At 66.5% G+C, this 27,639-nt stretch overlaps 1 protein-coding gene across 4 annotated transcripts in view; it reads right to left on the bottom strand.

Moving 5' to 3' along the window:
* rhogd (ras homolog gene family, member Gd) overlaps nucleotides 1-24,426 on the bottom strand; it is a 29,330-nt gene extending 4,904 nt beyond the window's left edge. Inside the window, exon 1 of one of the 4 annotated variants that reach the window (XM_072505466.1) lies at nucleotides 24,328-24,426. The gene's annotated coding sequence lies outside the window, so the exon portion shown is untranslated. Of the gene's footprint in view, nucleotides 1-24,098 lie in introns of all 4 variants that reach the window. The other 3 variants (XM_072505465.1, XM_072505469.1, XM_072505467.1) reach the window with 3 other exon arrangements.
* Between the last annotated feature and the right edge of the window lie 3,213 nt (nucleotides 24,427-27,639).

Genomic DNA, 27,639 nt, shown 5'->3' with positions numbered 1-27,639 from the left:
TATACTGTTTTTGAGATCTTCATGTTTGCAAAATGGCTGCCACATTTGTCCACACGAGTCACCGCAAAGTAATTCATTGCATACAAAATAGGAGACAGATGGTAAAGTACCAACTAAGTGTAAGACTTCCAAACAATCCATTAGAGTTTTAACCACAAATTTCTTCGGTTAAATCCTGATGTGTTGTTTTTCCCCTTGGTGAAATAGGGTGCGATCATTCATCTTGACTGAATTCAAGCTGATAATAATTGCCTGCCAAGCCACACTTGACTCCGCCCCCCCCTTGCCACCCCCCCGCTCCATCCCATCCCCTATTCGCCACTCCCCCTAACCTCCCGCCCGTGCTCCCCCTTACTGTACCCTCCCTTCACCCTCTCCTCCCCCTCCCCCCGACTCCGCTCCCCCCTCCCCGACACTGCCCCCCCCTCCCCCGGCTCTGCCCTGCCCCCCCCCCTCCCCCCGGCTCTGCCCTGCCCCCCCCCCCCTCCCCCCGGCTCTGCCCTGCCCCCCCCCCTCCCCCCGGCTCTGCCCTGCCCCCCCCCCTCCCCCCGGCTCTGCCCTGCCCCCCCCCCTCCCCCCGGCTCTGCCCTGCCCCCCCCCCCTCCCCCCGGCTCTGCCCTGCCCCCCCCCCCTCCCCCCGGCTCTGCCCGGGCCTCCCCTCCCCCGACTCTGCCCGGGCCTCCCCTCCCCCGAACCGGGCCTCCCCTCCCCCGAACCGGGCCTCCCCTCCCCCGAACCGGGCCTCCCCTCCCCCGAACCGGGCCTCCCCTCCCCCGAACCGGGCCTCCCCTCCCCCGAACCGGGCCTCCCCTCCCCCGAACCGGGCCTCCCCTCCCCCGAACCGGGCCTCCCCTCCCCCGAACCGGGCCTCCCCTCCCCCGAACCGGGCCTCCCCTCCCCCGAACCGGGCCTCCCCTCCCCCGAACCGGGCCTCCCCTCCCCCGAACCGGGCCTCCCCTCCCCCGAACCGGGCCTCCCCTCCCCCGAACCGGGCCTCCCCTCCCCCGAACCGGGCCTCCCCTCCCCCGAACCGGGCCTCCCCTCCCCCGAACCGGGCCTCCCCTCCCCCGAACCGGGCCTCCCCTCCCCCGAACCGGGCCTCCCCTCCCCCGAACCGGGCCTCCCCTCCCCCGAACCGGGCCTCCCCTCCCCCGAACCGGGCCTCCCCTCCCCCGAACCGGGCCTCCCCTCCCCCGAACCGGGCCTCCCCTCCCCCGAACCGGGCCTCCCCTCCCCCGAACCGGGCCTCCCCTCCCCCGAACCGGGCCTCCCCTCCCCCGAACCGGGCCTCCCCTCCCCCGAACCGGGCCTCCCCTCCCCCGAACCGGGCCTCCCCTCCCCCGAACCGGGCCTCCCCTCCCCCGAACCGGGCCTCCCCTCCCCCGAACCGGGCCTCCCTCCTCGACCCGGTCCTCCCAGACCCCCGACCTCCCCTCCACCCGCTTCCCTTACCCTCCCTCTGCTCCCCCTCCTCCCTTTACCCTACCCCTCCTCCCCCTCCCTCCTCCCCTCACCTCCCCCTCGCCCATTTCCCACCCCCTCCCCTTCCCACCCCCTCCCCCTCCGCCCCCCCCCTCCCCGCCCCCTCCCCACCCCCTCCCCACCCCTTCCCGCCCCCTCCCCCTCCCCCACCACACCCCCCTCCCCTCTACCCCTTACCCTCCCCCTCTACCCCTTACCCTCCCCCTCTACCCCTTACCCTCCCCTATGCCAATGGATGTGGTATATCTGGATTTCCAGAAAGCCTTTGACAAGGTGCCACACAAAAGGTTGCTGCATAAGATAAAGATGCATGGCATTAAGGGGAAAGCATGGATAGAGGATTGGTTAATTAATAGAAAGCAAAGAGTGGGGATTAATGGGTGTTTCTCTGGTTGGCAATCAGTAGCTAGTGGTGTCCCTCAGGGATCAGTGTTGGGCCCACAACTGTTCACAATTTACATAGATGATTTGGAGTTGGGGACGAAGGGCAATGTGTCCAAGTTTGCAGACGACAGACACCAAGATAAGTGGTAAAGCAAAAAGTGCAGAGGATACTGGAAGTCTACAGAGGGATTTGGATAGGCTAAGTGAATGGGCTAGGGTCTGGCAAATGGAATACAATGTTGACAAATGTGAGGTTATCCATTTTGGTAGGAATAACAGCAAAAGGGATTATTATTTAAATGATAAAATATTAAAACATGCTGCTGTGCAGAGAAACCTGGGTGTGCTAGTGCATGAGTCGCAAAAAGTTGGTTTACAGGTGCAACAGGTGATTAAGAAGGCAAATGGAATTTTGTCCTTCATTGCTAGAGGGATGGAGTTTAAGACTAGGGAGGTTATGCTGCAATTGTATAAGGTGTTAGTGAGGCCACACCTGGAGTATTGTGTTCAGTTCTGGTCTCCTTACTTGAGAAAGGACGTACTGGCACTGGAGGGTGTGCAGAGGAGATTCACCAGGTTAATCCCAGAGCTGAAGGGGTTGGATTACGAGGAGAGGTTGAGTAGACTGGGACTGTACGCGTTCGAATTTAGAAGGATATGGGGGGATCTTATAGAAACATATAAAATTATGAAGGGAATAGATAGGATAGATGCGGGCAGGTTGTTTCCACTGGCGGGTGAAAGCAGAACGAGGGGGCATAGCCTCAAAATAAGGGGAAGTAGATTTAGGACTGAGTTTAGGTGGAACTTCTTCACCCAAAGGGTTGTGAATCTATGGAATTCCTTGCCCAGTGAAGCAGTAGAGGCTCCTTCATTAAATGTTTTTAAGATAAAGATAGATAGTTTTTTGAAGAATAAAGGGATTAAGGGTTATGGTGTTCAGGCCGGAGAGTGGAGCTGAGTCCACAAAAGATCAGCCATGATCTCATTGAATGGTGGAGCAGGCTCGAGGGGCCAGATGGCCTATTCCTCGTACTTATATTCTTACCCTTACCCTCCCCCTCCCTGACCTCCCCTCCCCTTCCCCTCCCCCGACCCTGCCCTGCCCTCCCCGACCCTGCCCTGCCCTCCCCCGACCCTGCCCTGCCCTCCCCCGACCCTGCCCTGCCCTCCCCCGACCCTGCCCTGCCCTCCCCGACCCTGCCCTGCCCTCCCCGACCCTGCCCTGCCCTCTCCCGACCCTGCCCTCCCCTCCCCCGACCCTGCCCTCCCCTCCCCCGACCCTGCCCTCCCCTCCCCCGACCCTGCCCTCCCCTCCCCCGACCCTGCCCTCCCCTCCCCCGACCCTGCCCTCCCCTCCCCCGACCCTGCCCTCCCCTCCCCCGACCCTGCCCTCCCCTCCCCCGACCCTGCCCTCCCCTCCCCCGACCTCCCCTCCCCCGACCCTGCCCTCCCCTCCCCCGACCCTGCCCTCCCCTCCCCCGACCCTGCCCTCCCCTCCCCCGACCCTGCCCTCCCCTCCCCCGACTCTGCCCTCCCCTCCCCCGACTCTGCCCTCCCCTCCCCCGACTCTGCCCTCCCCTCCCCCGACTCTGCCCTCCCCTCCCCCGACTCTGCCCTCCCCTCCCCCGACTCTGCCCTCCCACTCTGCCCTCCCCTCCCCCGACTCTGCCCTCCCCTCCCCGACTCTGCCCTCCCACACCCTGACATCCCCTCCCCCGACCTTTCCTTACCTTCCACCCACTCGCCTTACCCTCCCCCTCCCCTCCCCGTTCCGCTCAACCCCTTACCCTCCCCCTCAACCCCTTACCCTCCTCCCCACCCCCAACCCTCCCTCTCCTCCCCACCCCCACTCCCCTTACCCTCCCCCTTCCCCCCCCACTCCCCTGCCCCTCCCCCCCACTCCCCTGCCCCTCCCCCCCACTCCCCTGCCCCTCCTTTGCCCCCTACCCCCCCACTCCTTTGCCCCCTACCCCCCCCACTCCTTTGCCCACTACCCCCCCACTCCTTTGCCCCCTACCCCCCCACTCCTTTGCCCCCTACCCCTCCCACTCCTTTGCCCCCTGCCCCCCCACTCCTTTGCCCCCTACCCCCCCCACTCCTTTGCCCCCTACCCCCCCCACTCCTTTGCCCCCTACCCCCCCCACTCCTTTGCCCCTACCCCCCCCCACTCCTTTGCCCCCTACCCCCCCCACTCCTTTGCCCCCTACCCCCCCCACTCCTTTGCCCCTACCCCCCCCACTCCTTTGCCCCCTACCCCCCCCACTCCTTTGCCCCCTCCCCCCACTCCCCTTACCCTCCCCCCCACTCCCCTTACCCTCCCCTCCTTTGCCCCTTACCCTCCCCTCCTTTGCCCCCTACCCCCCACTCCTTTGCCCCCTACCCCCCACTCCTTTGCCCCCTACCCCCCACTCCTTTGCCCCCTCAGCCCCCACTCCTTTGCCCCCTCCCCCCACCACTCCTTTGCCCCCTCCCCCCCACCACTCCTTTGCCCCCTCCCCCCACCACTCCTTTGCCCCCTCCCCCCCACCACTCCTTTGCCCCCTCCCCCCCACCACTCCTTTGCCCCCTCCCCCCCACCACTCCTTTGCCCCCTCCCCCCCACCACTCCTTTGCCCCCTCCCCCCCACCACTCCTTTGCCCCCTCCCCCCCACCACTCCTTTGCCCCCTCCCCCCACCACTCCTTTGCCCCCTCCCCCCCACCACTCCTTTGCCCCCTCCCCCCCCCACTCCTTTGCCCCCTCCCCCCCCACTCCTTTGCCCCCTCCCCCCACTCCTTTGCCCCCTCCCCCCCACTCCTTTGCCCCCTCCCCCCCACCACTCCTTTGCCCCCTCCCCCCCACCACTTCTTTGCCCCCTCCCCCCCCACCACTCCTTTGCCCCCCACCACTCCTTTGCCCCCTCCCCCCCACTCCTTCGCCCCCTCCCCCACTCCTTCGCCCCCTCCCCCGACTCCCCTTACCCTCCCCCCACTCCCCTTACCCTCCCCCCACTCCCCTTACCCTCCCCCCCACTCCTTTGCCCCCTCCCCCCCACTCCTTTGCCCCCTCCCCCCCACTCCTTTGCCCCCTCCCCCCCACCACTCCTTTGCCCCCTCCCCCCCACTCCCCTTCCTCTCCCCCCCACTCCCCTTCCTCTCCCCCCCCACTCCCCTTCCTCTCCCCCCCCACTCCCCTTCCTCTCCCCCCACTCCCCTTCCTCTCCCCCCCACTCCCCTTCCTCTCCCCCCCCACTCCTTTGCCCCCTCCCCTACCCTCCCCCCCCACTCCTTTGCCCCCTCCCCCTACCCTCCCCCCCCACTCCTTTGCCCCCTCCCCCCACCACTCCTTTGCCCCCTCCCCCCACCACTCCTTTGCCCCCTCCCCCCCACCACTCCTTTGCCCCCTCCCCCCCACCACTCCTTTGCCCCCTCCCCCCCACCACTCCTTTGCCCCCTCCCCCCCACCACTCCTTTGCCCCCTCCCCCCCACCACTCCTTTGCCCCCTCCCCCCCACCACTCCTTTGCCCCCTCCCCCCCACCACTCCTTTGCCCCCTCCCCCCCACCACTCCTTTGCCCCCTCCCCCCCACCACTCCTTTGCCCCCTCCCCCCCACTCCTTTGCCCCCTCCCCCCCCACTCCTTTGCCCCCTCCCCCCACTCCTTTGCCCCCTCCCCCCCACCACTCCTTTGCCCCCTCCCCCCCACCACTCCTTTGCCCCCTCCCCCCCACCACTCCTTTGCCCCCTCCCCCCCACCACTCCTTTGCCCCCCACCACTCCTTTGCCCCCTCCCCCCCACTCCTTCGCCCCCTCCCCCGACTCCCCTTACCCTCCCCCACTCCCCTTACCCTCCCCCCACTCCCCTTACCCTCCCCCCCACTCCTTTGCCCCCTCCCCCCCACTCCTTTGCCCCCTCCCCCCCCCACTCCTTTGCCCCCTCCCCCCCACTCCTTTGCCCCCTCCCCCCACCACTCCTTTGCTCCCTCCCCCCACCACTCCTTTGCCCCCTCCCCCCCACTCCCCTTCCTCTCCCCCCCACTCCCCTTCCTCTCCCCCCCCACTCCTTTGCCCCCTCCCCTACCCTCCCCCCCCACTCCTTTGCCCCCTCCCCCTACCCTCCCCCCCCACTCCTTTGCCCCCTCCCCCCCACTCCTTTGCCCCCTCCCCCTACCCTCCCCCCCCACTCCTTTGCCCCCTCCCCCCCACTCCTTTGCCCCCTACCCCCCCCACTCCTTTGCCCCCTACCCCCCACTCCTTTGCCCCCTCAGCCCCCACTCCTTTGCCCCCTCCCCCCACCACTCCTTTGCCCCCTCCCCCCCCACCACTCCTTTGCCCCCTCCCCCCACCACTCCTTTGCCCCCTCCCCCCCACTCCTTTGCCCCCTACCCCCCCCACTCCTTTGCCCCCTACCCCCCACTCCTTTGCCCCCTCAGCCCCCACTCCTTTGCCCCCTCCCCCCACCACTCCTTTGCCCCCTCCCCCCCACCACTCCTTTGCCCCCTCCCCCCACCACTCCTTTGCCCCCTCCCCCCCACCACTCCTTTGCCCCCTCCCTCCCACCCCCCTCCTTTGCCCCCCTCCCTCCCACCCCCCTCCTTTGCCCCCCCTCCCCCCACTCCTTTGCCCCCCTCCCCCCCACTCCTTTGCCCCCCCTCCCCCCCACCACCTTTGCCACCCCTCCTTTGCCCCCTCCCCCCACCACTCCTTTGCCCCCTCCCCTCCACCACTCCTTTGCCCCCTCCCCCCCCACCACTCCTTTGCCCCCTCAGCCCCACCACTCCTTTGCCCCCTCCCCCCCACCACTCCTTTGCCCCCTCCCCCCCACCACTCCTTTGCCCCCGCCCCCACCACTCCTTTGCCCCCGCCCCCCCACCACTCCTTTGCCCCCGCCCCCCCACCACTCCTTTGCCCACTCCCCCCCACCACTCCTTTGCCCCCTCCCCACTCCTTTGCCCCCTCCCCCCCCACTCTGCCCCCTCCCCCCACTCCTTTGCCCCCCTTCCCTCCCACTCCTTTGCCCCCCCTTCCCTCCCACTCCTTTGCCCCCCCTTCCCCCCCACTCCTTTGCCCCCTCCCCCCCACTCCTTTGCCCCCTCCCCCCCCACTCCTTTGCCCCCTCCCCCCCCACTCCTTTGCCCCCTCCCCCCACTCCTTTGCCCTCTCCCCCCCACTCCTTTGCCCCCTCCCCCCCACCACTCCTTTGCCCCCTCCCCCCCACCACTCCTTTGCCCCCTCCCCCCAACCACTCCTTTGCCCCCCACCACTCCTTTGCCCCCTCCCCCCCACTCCTTCGCCCCCTCCCCCCCACTCCTTCGCCCCCTCCCCCGACTCCCCTTACCCTCCCCCCACTCCCCTTACCCTCCCCCCCACTCCTTTGCCCCCTCCCCCCCACTCCTTTGCCACATCCCCCCCACTCCTTTGCCCCCTCCCCCCCACTCCTTTGCCCCCTCCCCCCCCACTCCTTTGCCCCCTCCCCCCCCACTCCTTTGCCCCCTCCCCCCCACTCCTTTGCCCCCTCCCCCCCACCACTCCTTTGCCCCCTCCCCCCCACCACTCCTTTGCCCCCTCCCCCCACTCCCCTTCCTCTCCCCCCCACTCCCCTTCCTCTCCCCCCCACTCCCCTTCCTCTCCCCCCCACTCCCCTTCCTCTCCCCCCCCCACTCCCCTTCCTCTCCCCCCCCCACTCCCCTTCCTCTCCCCCCCACTCCTTTGCCCCCTCCCCTACCCTCCCCCCCCACTCCTTTGCCCCCTCCCCCTACCCTCCCCCCCCACTCCTTTGCCCCCTCCCCCCACCACTCCTTTGCCCCCTCCCCCCACCACTCCTTTGCCCCCTCCCCCCCACCACTCCTTTGCCCCCTCCCCCCACCACTCCTTTGCCCCCTCCCCCCCACCACTCCTTTGCCCCCTCCCCCCCACCACTCCTTTGCCCCCTCCCCCCCACCACTCCTTTGCCCCCTCCCCCCCACCACTCCTTTGCCCCCTCCCCCCCACCACTCCTTTGCCCCCTCCCCCCCACCACTCCTTTGCCCCCTCCCCCCCCACTCCTTTGCCCCCTTCCCCCCACTCCTTTGCCCCCTCCCCCCCACCACTCCTTTGCCCCCTCCCCCCCACCACTCCTTTGCCCCCTCCCCCCCACCACTCCTTTGCCCCCCACCACTCCTTTGCCCCCCACCACTCCTTTGCCCCCTCCCCCCCACTCCTTCGCCCCCTCCCCCCACTCCTTCGCCCCCTCCCCCGACTCCCCTTACCCTCCCCCCACTCCCCTTACCCTCCCCCCACTCCCCTTACCCTCCCCCCCACTCCTTTGCCCCCTCCCCCCCCACTCCTTTGCCCCCTCCCCCCCCCCACTCCTTTGCCCCCTCCCCCCACCACTCCTTTGCCCCCTCCCCTACCCTCCCCCCCCACTCCTTTGCCCCCTCCCCCTACCCTCCCCCCCCACTCCTTTGCCCCCTCCCCCCACCACTCCTTTGCCCCCTCCCCCCACCACTCCTTTGCCCCCTCCCCCCCACCACTCCTTTGCCCCCTCCCCCCCACCACTCCTTTGCCCCCTCCCCCCCACCACTCCTTTGCCCCCTCCCCCCCACCACTCCTTTGCCCCCTCCCCCCCCACCACTCCTTTGCCCCCTCCCCCCCACCACTCCTTTGCCCCCTCCCCCCCACCACTCCTTTGCCCCCTCCCCCCCACCACTCCTTTGCCCCCTCCCCCCCACCACTCCTTTGCCCCCTCCCCCCCACCACTCCTTTGCCCCCTCCCCCCCACTCCTTTGCCCCCTCCCCCCCCACTCCTTTGCCCCCTCCCCCCACTCCTTTGCCCCCTCCCCCCCACCACTCCTTTGCCCCCTCCCCCCCACCACTCCTTTGCCCCCTCCCCCCCACCACTCCTTTGCCCCCTCCCCCCCCACCACTCCTTTGCCCCCCACCACTCCTTTGCCCCCTCCCCCCCACTCCTTCGCCCCCTCCCCCGACTCCCCTTACCCTCCCCCACTCCCCTTACCCTCCCCCCACTCCCCTTACCCTCCCCCCCACTCCTTTGCCCCCTCCCCCCCACTCCTTTGCCCCCTCCCCCCCCCACTCCTTTGCCCCCTCCCCCCCACTCCTTTGCCCCCTCCCCCCACCACTCCTTTGCTCCCTCCCCCCACCACTCCTTTGCCCCCTCCCCCCCACTCCCCTTCCTCTCCCCCCCACTCCCCTTCCTCTCCCCCCCCACTCCTTTGCCCCCTCCCCTACCCTCCCCCCCCACTCCTTTGCCCCCTCCCCCTACCCTCCCCCCCCACTCCTTTGCCCCCTCCCCCCCACTCCTTTGCCCCCTCCCCCTACCCTCCCCCCCCACTCCTTTGCCCCCTCCCCCCCACTCCTTTGCCCCCTCCCCCCCACTCCTTTGCCCCCTCCCCCCACCACTCCTTTGCCCCCTCCCCCCACCACTCCTTTGCCCCCTCCCCCCACCACTCCTTGGCCCCCCTCCCCCCCACCCCCCTCCTTTGCCCCCTCCCTCCCACCCCCCTCCTTTGCCCCCCTCCCTCCCACCCCCCTCCTTTGCCCCCCCTCCCCCCACTCCTTTGCCCCCCTCCCCCCCACTCCTTTGCCCCCCCTCCCCCCCCACCACCTTTGCCACCCCTCCTTTGCCCCCTCCCCCCACCACTCCTTTGCCCCCTCCCCTCCACCACTCCTTTGCCCCCTCCCCCCCCACCACTCCTTTGCCCCCTCAGCCCCACCACTCCTTTGCCCCCTCCCCCCCACCACTCCTTTGCCCCCTCCCCCCCACCACTCCTTTGCCCCCGCCCCCACCACTCCTTTGCCCCCGCCCCCCCACCACTCCTTTGCCCCCGCCCCCCCACCACTCCTTTGCCCACTCCCCCCCACCACTCCTTTGCCCCCTCCCCACTCCTTTGCCCCCTCCCCCCCCACTCTGCCCCCTCCCCCCACTCCTTTGCCCCCCTTCCCTCCCACTCCTTTGCCCCCCCTTCCCTCCCACTCCTTTGCCCCCCCTTCCCCCCCACTCCTTTGCCCCCTCCCCCCCACTCCTTTGCCCCCTCCCCCCCCACTCCTTTGCCCCCTCCCCCCCACTCCTTTGCCCCCTCCCCCCACTCCTTTGCCCCCTCCCCCCCACTCCTTTGCCCCCTCCCCCCCACCACTCCTTTGCCCCCTCCCCCCCACCACTCCTTTGCCCCCTCCCCCCAACCACTCCTTTGCCCCCCACCACTCCTTTGCCCCCTCCCCCCCACTCCTTCGCCCCCTCCCCCCCACTCCTTCGCCCCCTCCCCCGACTCCCCTTACCCTCCCCCCACTCCCCTTACCCTCCCCCCCACTCCTTTGCCCCCTCCCCCCCACTCCTTTGCCACATCCCCCCCACTCCTTTGCCCCCTCCCCCCCACTCCTTTGCCCCCTCCCCCCCCACTCCTTTGCCCCCTCCCCCCCCACTCCTTTGCCCCCTCCCCCCCACTCCTTTGCCCCCTCCCCCCCACCACTCCTTTGCCCCCTCCCCCCCACCACTCCTTTGCCCCCTCCCCCCACTCCCCTTCCTCTCCCCCCCACTCCCCTTCCTCTCCCCCCCACTCCCCTTCCTCTCCCCCCCCACTCCCCTTCCTCTCCCCCCCCCCACTCCCCTTCCTCTCCCCCCCACTCCTTTGCCCCCTCCCCTACCCTCCCCCCCCACTCCTTTGCCCCCTCCCCCTACCCTCCCCCCCCACTCCTTTGCCCCCTCCCCCCACCACTCCTTTGCCCCCTCCCCCCACCACTCCTTTGCCCCCTCCCCCCCACCACTCCTTTGCCCCCTCCCCCCACCACTCCTTTGCCCCCTCCCCCCCCACCACTCCTTTGCCCCCTCCCCCCCACCACTCCTTTGCCCCCTCCCCCCCACCACTCCTTTGCCCCCTCCCCCCCACCACTCCTTTGCCCCCTCCCCCCCACCACTCCTTTGCCCCCTCCCCCCCACCACTCCTTTGCCCCCTCCCCCCCCACTCCTTTGCCCCCTTCCCCCCACTCCTTTGCCCCCTCCCCCCCACCACTCCTTTGCCCCCTCCCCCCCACCACTCCTTTGCCCCCTCCCCCCCACCACTCCTTTGCCCCCCACCACTCCTTTGCCCCCTCCCCCCCACTCCTTCGCCCCCTCCCCCCACTCCTTCGCCCCCTCCCCCGACTCCCCTTACCCTCCCCCCACTCCCCTTACCCTCCCCCCACTCCCCTTACCCTCCCCCCCACTCCTTTGCCCCCTCCCCCCCACTCCTTTGCCCCCTCCCCCCCCCCACTCCTTTGCCCCCTCCCCCCCACCACTCCTTTGCCCCCTCCCCCCACCACTCCTTTGCCCCCTCCCCCCCACCACTCCTTTGCCCCCTCCCCCCCACTCCCCTTCCTCTCCCCCCCACTCCCCTTCCTCTCCCCCCCACTCCCCTTCCTCTCCCCCCCCACTCCTTTGCCCCCTCCCCTACCCTCCCCCCCCACTCCTTTGCCCCCTCCCCCTACCCTCCCCCCCACTCCTTTGCCCCCTCCCCCCCCACTCCTTTGCCCCCTCCCCCCCACTCCTTTGCCCCCTCCCCCCCACTCCTTTGCCCCCTCCCCCCACCACTCCTTTGCCCCCTCCCCCCACCACTCCTTTGCCCCCTCCCCCCACCACTCCTTGGCCCCCCTCCCCCCCCACCCCCCTCCTTTGCCCCCCTCCCTCCCTCCCACCCCCCTCCTTTGCCCCCCCTCCTTTGCCCCCCCTCCCCCCACTCCTTTGCCCCCTCCCCCCCACTCCTTTGCCCCCCTCCCCCCCACTCCTTTGCCCCCCCTCCCCCCCACCACCTTTGCCACCCCTCCTTTGCCCCCTCCCCCCACCACTCCTTTGCCCCCTCCCCCCCACCACTCCTTTGCCCCCTCCCCCCCCACCACTCCTTTGCCCCCTCAGCCCCACCACTCCTTTGCCCCCTCCCCCCCACCACTCCATTGCCCCCTCCCCCACCAATCCTTTGCCCCCGCCCCCCACCACTCCTTTGCCCACTCCCCCCCCACCACTCCTTTGCCCCCTCCCCACTCCTTTGCCCCCTCCCCCCCCACTCTGCCCCCTCCCCCCACTCCTTTGCCCCCCCTTCCCTCCCACTCCTTTGCCCCCCCTTCCCTCCCACTCCTTTGCCCCCCCTTCCCCCCCACTCCTTTGCCCCCCCTCCCCCCCACTCCTTTGCCACCCCTCCCCCCCACTCCTTTGCCACCCCTCCCCCCCACTCCTTTGCCCCCTCCCCCCCACTCCTTTGCCCCCCCTTCCCCCCCACTCCTTTGCCCCCCCCTCCCCCCCACTCCTTTGCCACCCCTCCCCCCCCACTCCTTTGCCACCCCTCCCCCCCACTCCTTTGCCCCCTCCCCCCCACTCCTTTGCCCCCCCTCCCCCCACTCCTTTGCCCCTCCCCCCCACTCCTTTGCCCCCCCTCCCCCCCACTCCTTTGCCCCCCTCCCCCCACTCCTTTGCCCCCCTCCCCCCCACTCCTTTGCCCCCTCCCCCACTCCTTTGCCCCCCTCCCCCCACTCCTTTGCCCCCTCCTCCCACCCTCCTTTACCCCCCCTCCCCCACTCCTTTGCCCCCCCTCCCCCCACTCCTTTGCCCCCCTCACCCCCACTCCTTTGCCCCCCCTCCCCCCACTCCTTTGCCCCCCTCCCCCCACTCCTTTGCCCCCCTCCCCCCTACTCCTTTGCCCCCCTCCCCCCCACTCCTTTGCCCCCCTCCCCCCCACTCCTTTGCCCCCCCACCCCCCACTCCTTTGCCCCCTCCTCCCCACTCCTTTGCCCCCCTCCTCCCCACTCCTTTGCCCCCCTCCCCCCCACCCCCCTCCTTTGCCCCCCTCCACCCCCCTCCTTTGCCCCCCTCCACCCTCCTTTGCCCCCACCCCCCTCCCCCCTCCTTTGGCCCCCACCACCCGCCTTTGCCCCCCCTCCCCCACCCCCGCCTTTGCCCCCCCTCCCCCCGCCTTTGCCCCCCCTCCCCCCGCCTTTGCCCCCCCTCCCCCCCGCCTTTGCCCCCCTCCCCCACCCCCCACCTTTGCCCCCCCTCCCCCCGCCTTTGCCCCCCCCTCCCCCGCCTTTGCCCCCCTCCCCCACCCCCCACCTTTGCCCCCCCTCCCCCCGCCTTTGCCCCCCCTCCCCCGCCTTTGCCCCCCCTCCCCCCACTCCTTTGCCCCCCCTCCCCCCACTCCTTTGCCCCCCCTCCCCCCCACTCCTTTGCCCCCTCCCCCCCACTCCTTTGCCCCCCTCTCCCCTCCTTTGCCCCCTCCCCCCCACTCCTTTGCCCCCCTCCCACCCACTCCTTTGCCCCCCTCCCACCCACTCCTTTGCCCCCCCTCCCCCCTCCTTTGCCCCCCCTCCTTTGCCCCCCCTCCTTTGCCCCCCCTCCCCCCTCCTTTGCCCCCCCACTCCTTTGCCCCCCTCCCCCCCACTCCTTTGCCCCCCTCCCCCCCACTGCCCCCCTCCCCCCCACTCCTTTGCCCCCCTCCCCCCCACTGCCCCCCTCCCCCCCACTCCTTTGCCCCCCTCTCCCCTCCTTTGCCCCCTCCCCCCCACTCCTTTGCCCCCTCCCCCCACTCCTTTGCCCCCCCTCCCCCCCACCCACTCCTTTGCCCCCCCTCCCACCCACTCCTTTGCCCCCCCCTCCCACCCACTCCTTTGCCCCCCTCCCCCCCACTCCTTTGCCCCCTCCCCCCCACTCCTTTGCCCCCCCTCCCCCCCACTCCTTTGCCCCCCTCCCCCCCACTCCTTTGCCCCCCTCCCCCCCCACTCCTTTGCCCCCCTCCCCCCCACTCCTTTGCCCCCCTCCCCCCACTCCTTTGCCCACCCTCCCCCCACTCCTTTGCCCACCCTCCCCCCACTCCTTTGCCCCCCCTCCCCCCACTCCTTTGCCCCCCCTCCCCCCCACTCCTTTGCCCCCCCTCCCCCCCCACTCCTTTGCCCCCCCTCCCCCCCCCACTCCTTTGCCCCCCCCACACCTTTGCCCCCCCCCACTCCTTTGCCCCCCTCCACCCCCCCACCCTCCTCCATTGCCCCCCTCCCCCTCCTTTGCCCCCACTCCCCTCCTTTGCCCCCACCCCCCTCCCCCGCCTTTGCCCCCACTCCCCCCGCCTTTGCCCCCCTCCCCCTCCTTTGCCCCCCCACCCCCCACTCCTTTTCCCCCCCTACCCTCCCACTCCTTTTCCCCCCCTCCCCCCCCACTCCTTTTCCCCCCCTCCCCCCCACTCCTTTTCCCCCCTCCCCCCCACTCCTTTTCCCCCCTCCCCCCCACTCCTTTTCCCCCCTCCCCCCCACTCCTTTTCCCCCCCACTCCTTTGCCCCCCTCCACCGCCCTCCCCCTCCTTTGCCCCCACTACCCTCCTTTGCCCCCACCCCCCTCCCCATCCCCGCCTTTGCCCCCTATCCCCCGCCTTTGCCCCCCTCCCCCGCCTTTGCCCCCCTCCCCCCGCCTTTGCCCCCCCTCCCCCGCCTTTGCCCCCCCTCCCCCCGCCTTTGCCCCCCCTCCCCCCGCCCACTCCTTTGCCCCCCTCCCCCGCCTTTGCCCCCCCTCCCCCCCACCCCCCTCCTTTGCCCCCCCCTCCCCCTCCTTTGCCCCCCTCCCCCCCACTCCTTTCCCCCCTACCCCCCACTCCTTTGCCCCCCCTCCCCCCCACTCCTTTGCCCCCCTCCCCCCCACTCCTTTGCCCCCCTCCTTTGCCCCCCCTCCCCCCCACTCCTTTGCCCCCCTCCCCCCCACTCCTTTGCCCCCCCCTCCCCCCCACTCCTTTGCCCCCCCTCCCCCCCACTCCTTTGCCCCCCCTCCCCCCCACTCCTATGCCCCCCCTCCCCCCCACTCCTTTTCCCCCCCTCCCCCCCACTCCTTTTCCCCCCTCCCCCCCCACTCCTTTGCCCCCCCACTCCTTTGCCCCCCTCCCCCTCCTTTGCCCCCACTCCCCTCCTTTGCCCCCACCCCCTCCTTTGCCCCCACCCCCCCCGCCTTTGCCCCCCCTCCCCTGCCTTTGCCCCCCCTCCCCCGCCTTTGCCCCCCTCCCCCCCACCCCCTCCTTTGCCCCCCCACCCCCCACTCCTTTGCCCCCCTCCCCCCCACTCCTTTGCCCCCCTCCCCCCCACTCCTTTGCCCCCCCCACTCCTTTGCCCCCCCCACTCCTTTGCCCCCTCCCCCCCCCCACTCCTTTGCCCCCTCCCCCCCCCACTCCTTTGCCCCCTCCCCCCCCACTCCTTTGCCCCCCCACTCCTTTGCCCCCTCCCCCCCCACTCCTTTGCCCCCTCCCCCCCACTCCTTTGCCCCCTCCCCCCCCCACTCCTTTGCCCCCTCCCCCCCACTCCTTTGTCCCCTCCCCCCCCCACTCCTTTGCCCCCTCCCCCCCCCACTCCTTTGCCCCCTCTCCCCCCCCACTCCTTTGCCCCCTCCCCCCCCCACTCCTTTGCCCCCTCCCCCCCCACTCCTTTGCCCCCTCCCCCCCACTCCTTTGCCCCCCTCCCCCCCCCCCACTCCTTTGCCCCCTCCCCCCCCCACTCCTTTGCCCCCCCTCCCCCCCACTCCATTGCCCCCCCTCCCCCCCACTCCTTTGCCCCCCTCCCCCCCACTCCTTTGCCCCCCCCTCCCTCCCACTCCTTTGCCCCCCCCCTCCCCCCACTCCTTTGCCCCCCCTCCCCCCCCACTCCTTTGCCCCCCCTCCCCCCCCACTCCTTTGCCCCCCTCCCCCCCACTCCTTTGCCCCCCCCACTCCTTTGCCCCCTCCCCCCCACTCCTTTGCCCCCTCCTTTGCCCCCCCCCACTCCTTTGCCCCCCCCACTCCTTTGCCCCCTCCCCCCACTCCTTTGCCCCCTCCCCCCCACTCCTTTGCCCCCCCTCCCCCCCACTCCTTTGCCCCCCCTCCCTCCCACTCCTTTGCCCCCCCCCACTCCTTTGCCCCCCCCTCCCTCCCACTCCTTTGCCCCCCCCACTCCTTTGCCCCCCCCCACTCCTTTGCCCCCCCCCCACTCCTTTGCCCCCCCCACTCCTTTGCCCCCCCCCACTCCTTTGCCCCCCCCTCCCCCCCACTCCTTTGCCCCCCCTCCCCCCCACTCCTTTGCCCCCCCTCCCCCCCACTCCTTTGCCCCCCCTCCCCCCCACTCCTTTGCCCCCCCTCCCCCCCACTCCTTTGCCCCCCCTCCCCCCCACTCCTTTGCCCCCCCTCCCCCCCACTCCTTTGCCCCCCCTCCCCCCCACTCCTTTGCCCCCCCCCTCCCCCCCACTCCTTTGCCCACCCTCCCCCCCACTCCTTTGCCCCCCCCTCCCCCCCACTCCTTTGCCCACCCTCCCCACTCCTTAGCCCCCCCTCCCCCCCACTCCTTTGCCCCCCCTCCCCCCCACTCCTTTGCCCCCCCTCCCCCCCACTCCTTTGCCCCCCCACTCCTTTGCCCCCCCTCCCCCCCACTCCTTTGCCCCCGCTCCCCCCCCACTCCTTTGCCCCCCCTACCCTCCCACTCCTTTTCCCCCCCTCCCCCCCCACTCCTTTTCCCCCCCTCCCCCCCCACTCCTTTTCCCCCCTCCCCCCCACTCCTTCTCCCCCCCACTCCTTTGCCCCCCTCCACCGCCCTCCCCCTCCTTTGCCCCCACTACCCTCCTTTGCCCCCACCCCCCTCCCCATCCCCGCCTTTGCCCCCTATCCCCCCGCCTTTGCCCCCCTCCCCCGCCTTTGCCCCCCTCCCCCCGCCTTTGCCCCCCCTCCCCCGCCTTTGCCCCCCCTCCCCCGCCTTTGCCCCCCTCCCCCGCCTTTGCCCCCCTCCCCCCGCCCACTCCTTTGCCCCCCTCCCCTCACTCCTTTGCCCCCCTCCCCCCACTCCTTTGCCCCCCTCCTCCCCCACTCCTTTGCCCCCTCCTCCCCCACTCCTTTGCCCCCCCACTCCTTTGCCTCCCCCACCCCCGTCTTTGCCCCCCTCCCCGCCTTTGCCCCCCTCCCCGCCTTTGCCCCCCCTCCCCCGCCTTTGCCCCCCTCCCCCCCACCCCCCTCCTTTGCCCCCCCTCCCCCTCCTTTGCCCCCCTCCCCCCCACTCCTTTGCCCCCCCTCCCCCCCACTCCTTTGCCCCCCTCCTTTGCCCCCCCTCCCCCCCACTCCTTTGCCCCCCTCCCCCCCACTCCTTTGCCCCCCCTCCCCCCCCACTCCTATGCCCCCCCTCCCCCCCACTCCTTTTCCCCCCTCTCCTTTCCCCCCCCACTCCTTTTCCCCCCTACTCCTTTGCCCCCCCTCCCCCCCACTCCTTTGCCCCCCCTCCCCCCCACTCCTATGCCCCCCCTCCCCCCCCACTCCTTTTCCCCCCTCTCCTTTCCCCCCCCACTCCTTTTCCCCCCTACTCCTTTTCCCCCCTCCCCCCCACTCCTTTGCCCCCCTCCCCCCCCCACTCCTTTGCCCCCCCTCCCCCCCACTCCTTTGCCCCCCCTCCCCCCCACTCCTTTGCCCCCCCTCCCCCCCACTCCTTTGCCCCCCCCTCCCCCCCACTCCTTTGCCCCCCCCTCCCCCCCACTCCTTTGCCCCCCCTCCCCCCCACTCCTTTGCCCCCCCTCCCCCCACTCCTTTGCCCCCCTCCCCCCCACTCCTTTGCCCCCCCTCCCCCCCACTCCTTTGCCCCCCCTCCCCCCCACTCCTTTGCCCCCCCTCCCCCCCACTCCTTTGCCCCCCCTCCCCCCCACTCCTATGCCCCCCCTCCCCCCCCACTCCTTTTCCCCCCTCTCCTTTCCCCCCCCACTCCTTTTCCCCCCTACTCCTTTTCCCCCCTCCCCCCCACTCCTTTGCCCCCCTCCCCCCCCCCACTCCTTTGCCCCCCCTCCCCCCCACTCCTTTGCCCCCCCTCCCCCCCACTCCTTTGCCCCCCCTCCCCCCCACTCCTTTGCCCCCCCCTCCCCCCCACTCCTTTGCCCCCCCTCCCCCCCACTCCTTTGCCCCCCCTCCCCCCCACTCCTTTGCCCCCCCTCCCCCCCACTCCTTTGCCCCCCCTCCCCCCCCACTCCTTTGCCCCCCCTCCCCCCCACTCCTTTGCCCCCCCTCCCCCCCACTCCTTTGCCCCCCCTCCCCCCCACTCCTTTGCCCCCCCTCCCCCCCACTCCTTTGCCCCCCCCCTCCCCCCCACTCCTTTGCCCACCCTCCCCCCCACTCCTTTGCCCCCCCCTCCCCCCCACTCCTTTGCCCACCCTCCCCACTCCTTAGCCCCCCCTCCCCCCCACTCCTTTGCCCCCCCTCCCCCCCACTCCTTTGCCCCCCCTCCCCCCCACTCCTTTGCCCCCCCACTCCTTTGCCCCCCCTCCCCCCCACTCCTTTGCCCCCGCTCCCCCCCACTCCTTTGCCCCCCCTACCCTCCCACTCCTTTTCCCCCCCTCCCCCCCCACTCCTTTTCCCCCCCTCCCCCCCCACTCCTTTTCCCCCCTCCCCCCCACTCCTTCTCCCCCCCACTCCTTTGCCCCCCTCCACCGCCCTCCCCCTCCTTTGCCCCCACTACCCTCCTTTGCCCCCACCCCCCTCCCCATCCCCGCCTTTGCCCCCTATCCCCCCGCCTTTGCCCCCCTCCCCCGCCTTTGCCCCCCTCCCCCCGCCTTTGCCCCCCCTCCCCCGCCTTTGCCCCCCCTCCCCCGCCTTTGCCCCCCTCCCCCGCCTTTGCCCCCCTCCCCCCGCCCACTCCTTTGCCCCCCTCCCCTCACTCCTTTGCCCCCCTCCCCCCACTCCTTTGCCCCCCTCCTCCCCCACTCCTTTGCCCCCTCCTCCCCCACTCCTTTGCCCCCCCACTCCTTTGCCTCCCCCACCCCCGTCTTTGCCCCCCTCCCCGCCTTTGCCCCCCTCCCCGCCTTTGCCCCCCCTCCCCCGCCTTTGCCCCCCTCCCCCCCACCCCCCTCCTTTGCCCCCCCCTCCCCCTCCTTTGCCCCCCTCCCCCCCACTCCTTTGCCCCCCCTCCCCCCCACTCCTTTGCCCCCCTCCTTTGCCCCCCCTCCCCCCCACTCCTTTGCCCCCCTCCCCCCCACTCCTTTGCCCCCCCTCCCCCCCACTCCTATGCCCCCCCTCCCCCCCACTCCTTTTCCCCCCTCTCCTTTCCCCCCCCACTCCTTTTCCCCCCTACTCCTTTGCCCCCCCTCCCCCCCACTCCTTTGCCCCCCCTCCCCCCCACTCCTATGCCCCCCCTCCCCCCCCACTCCTTTTCCCCCCTCTCCTTTCCCCCCCCACTCCTTTTCCCCCCTACTCCTTTCCCCCCTCCCCCCCACTCCTTTGCCCCCCTCCCCCCCCCACTCCTTTGCCCCCCCTCCCCCCCACTCCTTTGCCCCCCCTCCCCCCCACTCCTTTGCCCCCCCTCCCCCCCACTCCTTTGCCCCCCCCTCCCCCCCACTCCTTTGCCCCCCCCTCCCCCCCCACTCCTTTGCCCCCCCTCCGCCCCACTCCTTTGCCCCCCCCTCCCCCCACTCCTTTGCCCCCCCTCCCCCCCACTCCTTTGCCCCCCCTCCCCCCCACTCCTTTGCCCCCCCTCCCCCCCACTCATTTGCCCCCCCCCTCCCCCCCACTGATTTGCCCCCCCCTCCCCCCCACTGATTTGCCCCCCTCCCCCCCACTCCTTTGCCCCCCCCTCCCCCCCCACTCCTTTGCCCCCCCCTCCCCCCCCTCCTTTGCCCCCCCCTCCCCCCCACTCCTTTGCCCCCCCCTCCCCCCCACTCCTTTGCCCACCCTCCCCCCACTCCTTTGCCCCCCCTCCCCCCCACTCCTTTGCCCCCCCTCCCCCCCCACTCCTTTGCCCCCCCCACTCCTTTGCCCCCCCTCCCCCACTCCTTTGCCCCCGCTCCCCCCCACTCCTTTGCCCCCCTCCCCCCCACTCCTTTGCCCCCCTCCCCCCCACTCCTTTGCCCCACTCGTTTGCCCCCTCCCCCACTCATTTTGCCCCCCTCTCCCCTTACTCCTTTGCCCCCCTCTCCCCTTACTCCTTTGCCCCCCTCCTTTGCCCCCTCCCCCCCACTCCTTTGCCCCACTCCCCTTACTCCTTTGCCCCCCTCTCCCCTTACTCCTTTGCCCCCCTCTCCCCTTACTCCTTTGCCCCCCTCTCCCCTTACTCCTTTGCCCCCCCTCTCCCCTTACTCCTTTGCCCCCCCTCTCCCCCTTACTCCTTTGCCCCCCTCTCCCCTTACTCCTTTGCCCCCCTCTCCCCTTACTCCTTTGCCCCCCTCTCCCCTTACTCCTTTGCCCCCCTCTCCCCTTACTCCTTTACCCCCCTCTCCCCTTACTCCTTTGCCGCCCTCTCCCCTTACTCCTTTGCCCCCTCTCCCCTTACTCCTTTGCCCCCCTCTCCCCTTACTCCTTTGCCCCCCTCTCCCCTTACTCCTTTGCCCCCCCTCTCCCCTTACTCCTTTGCCCCCCTCTCCCCTTACTCCTTTGCCCCCTTCTCCCTTGACTCCTTTGCCCCCTCCCCTTACTCCTTTGCCCCCCTCTCCCCTTACTCCTTTGCCCCCCTCTCCCCTTACTCCTTTGCCCCCCTTACTCCTTTGCCCCCCCTCCCCTTACTCCTTTGCCCCCCCCCTCCCCTTACTCCTTTGCCCCCCTCTCCCCTTACTCCTTTGCCCCCCTCTCCCCTTACTCCTTTGCCCCCTCTCCCCTTACTCCTTTGCCCCCCTCTCCCCTTACTCCTTTGCCCCCCTCTCCCCTTACTCCTTTGCCCCCCCTCCCCTTACTCCTTTGCCCCCCTCTCCCCTTACTCCTTTGCCCCCCTCTCCCCTTACTCCTTTGCCCCCCTCTCCCCTTACTCCTTTGCCCCCCTCTCCCCTTACTCCTTTGCCCCCTCTCCCCTTACTCCTTTGCCCCCCCTCTCCCCTTACTCCTTTGCCCCCCTCTCCCCTTACTCCTTTGCCCCTTTCTCCCCTTACTCCTTTGCCCCCCTCTCCCCTTACTCCTTTGCCCCCCCTCTCCCCTTTGCCCCCCTCTCCCCTTACTCCTTTGCCCCCCTCTCCCCTTACTCCTTTGCCCCCCCTCCCCTTACTCCTTTGCCTCCCTCTCCCCTTACTCCTTTGCCCCCCTCTCCCCTTACTCCTTTGCCCCCCTCTCCCCTTACTCCTTTGCCCCCCCTCCCCTTACTCCTTTGCCCCCCTCTCCCCTTACTCCTTTGCCCCCTCTCCCCTTACTCCTTTGCCCCCCTCTCCCCTTACTCCTTTGCCCCCCTCTCCCCTTACTCATTTGCCCCCCTCTCCCCTTACTCCTTTGCCCCCCTTCTCCCCTTACTCCTTTGCCCCCCTTCTCCCCTTACTCCTTTGCCCCCTTCTCCCTTACTCCTTTGCCCCCCTCTCCCCTTACTCCTTTGCCCCCCTCTCCCCTTACTCCTTTGCCCCCCCTCTCCCCTTACTCCTTTGCCCCCCTCTCCCCTTACTCCTTTGCCCCCCTCTCCCCTTACCCCTTTGCCCCCCCCTCCCCTTACTCCTTTGCCCCCCTCTCCCCTTACTCCTTTGCCCCCCCCTCCCCTTACTCCTTTGCCCCCCCCTCCCCTTACTCCTTTGCCCCCCCTCTCCCCTTACTCCTTTGCTCCCCTCTCCCCTTACTCCTTTGCCCCCCTCTCCCCTTACTCCTTTGCCCCCCTCTCCCCTTACTCCTTTGCCCCCCTCTCCCTTACTCCTTTGCCCCCCCTCCCCTTACTCCTTTGCCCCCCCTCCCCTTACTCCTTTACCCCCCTCTCCCCTTACTCCTTTGCCCCCCTCTTCCCTTACTCCTTTGCCCCCCTCTCCCCTTACTCCTTTGCCCCCCCCTCCCCTTACTCCTTTGCCCCCCTCTCCCCTTACTCCTTTGCCCCCCTCTCCCCTTACTCCTTTGCCCCCCCTCCCCTTACTCCTTTGCCCCCCCTCCCCTTACTCCTTTGCCCCCCTCTCCCCTTACTCCTTTGCCCCCCCTCTCCCCTTACTCCTTTGCCCCCCTCTCCCCTTACTCCTTTGCCCCCCTCTCCCCTTACTCCTTTGCCCCCCTCTCCCCTTACTCCTTTGCCCCCCTCTCCCCTTACTCCCTTTGCCCCCCTCTCCCCTTACTCCTTTGCCCCCCTCTCCCCTTACTCCTTTGCCCCCCTTACTCCTTTGCCCCCCTCTCCCCTTACTCCTTTGCCCCCCTCTCCCCTTACTCCTTTGCCCCCCTCTCTCCCTTACTCCTTTGCCCCCCTCTCCCTTACTCCTTTGCCCCCCTCTCCCCTTACTCCTTTGCCCCCCTTACTCCTTTGCCCCCCCTCCCCTTACTCCTTTGCCCCCCCCTCCCCTTACTCCTTTGCCCCCCTCTCCCCTTACTCCTTTGCCCCCCTCTTCCCTTACTCCTTTGCCCCCCTCTCCCCTTACTCGTCTGCCCCCCCCTCCCCTTACTCCTTTGCCCCGCTCTCCCCTTACTCCTTTGCCCCCCTCTCCCCTTACTCCTTTGCCCCCCTCTCCCCTTACTCCTTTGCCCCCCTCTCCCCTTACTCCTTTGCCCCCCTCTCCCCTTACTCCTTTGCCCCCCTCTCCCCTTACTCCTTTGCCCCCCTTACTCCTTTGCCCCCCCTCCCCTTACTCCTTTGCCCCCCCTCCCCTTACTCCTTTGCCCCCCTCTCCCCTTACTCCTTTGCCCCCCTCTTCCCTTACTCCTTTGCCCCCCTCTCCCCTTACTCCTTTGCCCCCCTCTCCCCTTACTCCTTTGCCCCCCTCTCCCCTTACTCCTTTGCCCCCCCTCCCTTACTCCTTTGCCCCCCCTCCCCTTACTCCTTTGCCCCCCTCTCCCCTTACTCCTTTGCCCCCCCTCTCCCCTTACTCCTTTGCCCCCCTCTCCCCTTACTCCTTTGCCCCCCTCTCCCCTTACTCCTTTGCCCCCCTCTCCCCTTACTCCTTTGCCCCCCTCTCCCCTTACTCCTTTGCCCCCCTCTCCCCTTACTCCTTTGCCCCCCTCTCCCCTTACTCCTTTGCCCCCCTTACTCCTTTGCCCCCCTCTCCCCTTACTCCTTTGCCCCCCTCTCCCCTTACTCCTTTGCCCCCTCTCCCCTTACTCCTTTGCCCCCCTCTCCCCTTACTCCTTTGCCCCCCTTACTCCTTTGCCCCCCCTCCCCTTACTCCTTTGCCCCCCCCCTCCCCTTACTCCTTTGCCCCCCTCTCCCCTTACTCCTTTGCCCCCCCTCTTCCCTTACTCCTTTGCCCCCCCTCTCCCCTTACTCATCTGCCCCCCCCTCCCCTTACTCCTTTGCCCCCCTCTCCCCTTACTCCTTTGCCCCCCTCTCCCCTTACTCCTTTGCCCCCCTCTCCCCTTACTCCTTTGCCCCCCTCTCCCCTTACTCCTTTGCCCCCCTCTCCCCCTTACTCCTTTGCCCCCCTCTCCCCTTACTCCTTTGCCCCCCTCTCCCCTTACTCCTTTGCCCCCCCTTACTCCTTTGCCCCCCCTCCCCTTACTCCTTTGCCCCCCCTCCCCTTACTCCTTTGCCCCCCTCTCCCCTTACTCCTTTGCCCCCCTCTTCCCTTACTCCTTTGCCCCCCTCTCCCCTTACTCCTTTGCCCCCCCCTCCCCTTACTCCTTTGCCCCCCTCTCCCCTTACTCCTTTGCCCCCCTCTCCCCTTACTCCTTTGCCCCCCTCTCCCCTTACTCCTTTGCCCCCCTCTCCCCTTACTCCTTTGCCCCCCCTCCCCTTACTCCTTTGCCCCCCTCCCCTTACTCCTTTGCCCCCCTCTCCCCTTACTCCTTTGCCCCCCCTCTCCCCTTACTCCTTTGCCCCCCTCTCCCCTTACTCCTTTGCCCCCCTCTCCCCTTACTCCTTTGCCCCCCTCTCCCCTTACTCCTTTGCCCCCCTCTCCCCTTACTCCTTTGCCCCCCTCTCCCCTTACTCCTTTGCCCCCCTCTCCCCTTACTCCTTTGCCCCCCTCTCCCCTTACTCCTTTGCCCCCCTCTCCCCTTACTCCTTTGCCCCCCTTACTCCTTTGCCCCCTCTCCCCTTACTCCTTTGCCCCCCTCTCCCTTACTCCTTTGCCCCCCTCTCCCCTTACTCCTTTGCCCCCCTCTCCCCCTTACTCCTTTGCCCCCCTCTCCCCTTACTCCTTTGCCCCCCTTCTCCCCTTACTCCTTTGCCCCTTCTCCCCTTACTCCTTTGCCCCCCTCTCCCCTTACTCCTTTGCCCCCCCTCTCCCCTTACTCCTTTGCCCCCCCTCTCCCCTTACTCCTTTGCCCACCCCCCTCTCCCCTTACTCCTTTGCCCACCCCCTCTCCCCTTACTCCTTTGCCCACCCCCCTCTCCCCTTACTCCTTTGCCCCCGCCCGCCGTTCACCACCTCCCTCCCCACCCTTCCTCAGCCCTCACCTTCCCATTCCCGCATATTTTTTTCACTTCAAACTTTATTTCGACTTCTGTCTCCCTGTCCTGTCCCCGCAGCCGCCATCATCTCATCAACCTCCTACCTATTGTGGTTCGGACAGGACACAGGACTTGAAAACTGACCTTCAGCAAGCGAAAGAGCCGAAATCCCAGGGCAGCTACGCCCTCCCCGCTCCTCGGCCTGTAAAGTGTCCGAAACCAACTTTCAACTTACCTCAGCGTCCCCGGAACAAGCTGCATCCGGGCCCTATCCGCAACGCCCCCTGGGGAATGTAGTGCGGTCCCCGCAGCTGCTGCGCTTGCGCAATAAAACGGCTGTTGTGATCTGTGCTGGCCAATGCCGCGCGTGCGCACAGAGACCGGGCGGACACCCATTCTGTTGGGTGAGCCCCTGTTTGTGCACATGTGCACACCTTCTATCTGTTCACTTTCACAATAGCTAACGCCAACTCTTTCAAGAGGCATAATCCGACAAACGTAACTGTTGAGCTTGTAGTTGAGAAGCAACCAAATGCATTTCAGAGAAGGTTGACTCCTTTGATTCGCGAGATGAAGGGACTGTCTTATGAGGAAAGGTTGAACAGGCTGGGCCACTGGACTGGAATTTAGAAGAATGAAAGGTGATCATCCAGTGGCTTCTGATGGAGGGGGGGGGGGGGAGAGCGTAAAATTGCATGGACAGGATTCTATCCGGGATCCCGCACACCCCAATGCCAATGCAATTTCACGCTAGGGTGGCAAGGCCTCAGATGGGAACCCCACCCATGCCCCTCTTAAGGGCCTTTACCAGCCTGGCCTGAATTTTTAGGCACTGGTTGGATCAGGGAGCAAGTTTACAATCCCGATGTCGGGCTGGAAGTGCCTAAATGTGAAGGCTCCTCAGATTTGGGCCGCGCTCCCCTCAGGGTTCTGAAAGCTCCAGCTCTCCTCCACCCCCCCCCCGCCCCTCCAATCCCCTCAGCTCTGGAATTAACCTAGTGAATCACCCTCCAGTGCCAGTACGTCCTTTCTTAGGTAAGGAGACCAAAACTGAACATAATACTCCAGGTGTGGCCCCACTGACACCTTACACAATTGCAGCATACCTCCCTAGTCTTCAACTCCATCCCTCTAGCAATGAAAGACAAAACTAATTTCGCCTTCTTAATCACCTGTTGCACCTGTTGAATCTAGAACAAGGGGGCACAGTATCAAAATAAGAGGTCTCCCATTTAAGACAAATATGAAGCAGAATTTCTTCTTTCAGAGTGTTGTTAGTGTTTGGACTTCTCTTCCCAAAGCGCCTAGTAAGGCAAATTTTTGATCTACAAGTTAGTCAAGGGTAAAAGGCAGAGAGGTTGAGTTAAAGCTACAAACAGATCAACAGAGATCCTATTGGATGTTTGAGCAGGCTCAAGGGGCCAAATGACCTTCTGCTCCTATTTCTTATGCTTGATCAGAAGATATTTTAGGAAGAACCTTGAAGGAGCTGAGGCAAGTGGAGAAGCAGTACATTAAGAAACACTCTAATGTGCTTCAGAGTTGTATTCTCAAACAAGATTTGACGCTGAGCCACATAAGGGACTATTAAGACAAGCAGCACGGCGGCACAGTGGCTAGCACTGCTGCCTCATAGCGCCATGGACCTGGCCTTCCTGCCTTATGTGACTGTCTGTGTGGAGTTTGCACTTCCTCCCTGTGCCTGCCTGGGTTTCCTCCGGGTGCTCATGTTTCCTCCCACAGTCCAAAGATGTACAGGTTAGATGGCTGGCCATGCTAAATTACCCCTTAATGTCCAGGGATGTCCAGGTTATGGATTTATGGGGTGGACAGGTGTGTGGACAAGAGTTGAGTTCTTTCAAAGGGTTGGTGCAGTCTCGATGGGCTGAATAGCCTCCTTCTGCACTTTAGGGATTCTCTGATTTCTACGAAATCTTTGGTTAAAGAGGTTAATTTTACGTAGTGCCTTAAAGGAGCAGAGGAAAAGTTTAGGAAGGAAATTCCAGAACCCATGGCCTGGGCAGCAAAAGGTACGGCCGTGCCATTGATGGTGAAGTGAAGATAATTGAGAATGTGCAAAAGGCTAAAATCAGAGGAATGTAGGTATCTAAATAAGCTGATGGGCTGGAGGAGTTTACAGAAATTGGGCTGCATCCGAGAAATGATTTGAATACAAGGATGACATATAAAATTTGAGGCATTCTCAGATTGGGAGCCCATCTAGATCAACACGCTCAAGGTGATGGATGAACTGGAAAACTTATAATGCAGAGGCAGAACATTTGTTAACTTTGCAGAGTGCGGAGGGTGGGAGACTGACCAGGACAGCATTAAAATAGAGACAGAACTGAAGATGACAAAGACATAGACAAGAGTTTGAGTAGCTCATAAAACTGATGCAGGACTGTCGATGTTACACGGTTAGAAAGGGTCTTTGTGATGGAGATCATTTGGGAGTTGGAAAATCAATTTGGGGTCAGACACCTGTGGTAGTCACCACTGTTGTATTGAATATACTGCATACGAGGGTATTATGGTAAGGCCCCTGTACTACAGGTACGGGGGTCGATCCCTGCCTGCTGGCTCCGTCCAGTAGGCGGAGTATAAATGTGTGGGCTCTCCGAGCTGCAGCCATTTCGGCAGCAGCTGCGGGAGGCTCCACATCTCTGCGTAATAAAGCCTCGATTACACTCTACTCTCGTCTCGTCGTAATTGATAGTGCGTCAATACCAAAGTTGCAAAACATCTGGTTCAATCTAAGAATCTGTTCAAGAAAGTTAATTGTACATTAATTGTGCTGAGTTGTATGTAAGTGATGCACATCCACTTATGTGCCTATAAATAGAAACAGCCTGAAACTGCGGTGACTTTCTTACGGTGTGTATGGTTGTAACATTTATCACTGTTAATAAGGGCTTAAAAGAGAATAACGTTTGTCTCCAGTTCTATCCTTCAACATCTGATATTTGGAATAACACAAGATAGCAGGAAATAAGAGCTGAAAAACAAAATGGAAAAAGTAAGAGTGAATGAATCCCGGAAAAACACAAAGATCATTTAATAGATCTTTCAGGTATGATTTGAAGTATTGTTATGCAGCGAACTGCCCAAAGTGAAGAGGCAGGATTCGTGAGGAAGAGGATGAAGATAATGATGAATCTGAACAAATTATGCTGGTCAGGAGTTTCAGTCTTGCGATGAATGATTTACTTGCCATTTCCTTTAACTGTGCAGTACCAGATGGTGCTTGTGGTCGAGCATATTTTGCTCGACTGGATAAAATTTTATTTTTATTTACTAAGTAGTGAGGATGGCAAGATTAAGGAACATAAAATTTACTTGCTTTAGGTTTGGTGATGATAACACATTGAGATCACTAAGGCGTGTTGTAATTTTACGTAAAATAGCTGTTGCAAGCTATTTTGTAAGTATTGATGTAGATGGCTATTCTGTTGAGTAAACCGATGAAACTTGGCATGGAGCATAAGGAAATCAATTTGGGAAAGGCGATCAATCATCAATTTCAGCCAAGCCATTATGTTATTCC

Source organism: Scyliorhinus torazame, chromosome 5, assembly GCF_047496885.1.
Source record: "Scyliorhinus torazame isolate Kashiwa2021f chromosome 5, sScyTor2.1, whole genome shotgun sequence".
Classification (NCBI taxonomy): domain Eukaryota; kingdom Metazoa; phylum Chordata; class Chondrichthyes; order Carcharhiniformes; family Scyliorhinidae; genus Scyliorhinus; species Scyliorhinus torazame.
Note: the sequence above shows the minus strand (reverse complement) of the source record. Positions and strands in the feature narration are given on the sequence as shown.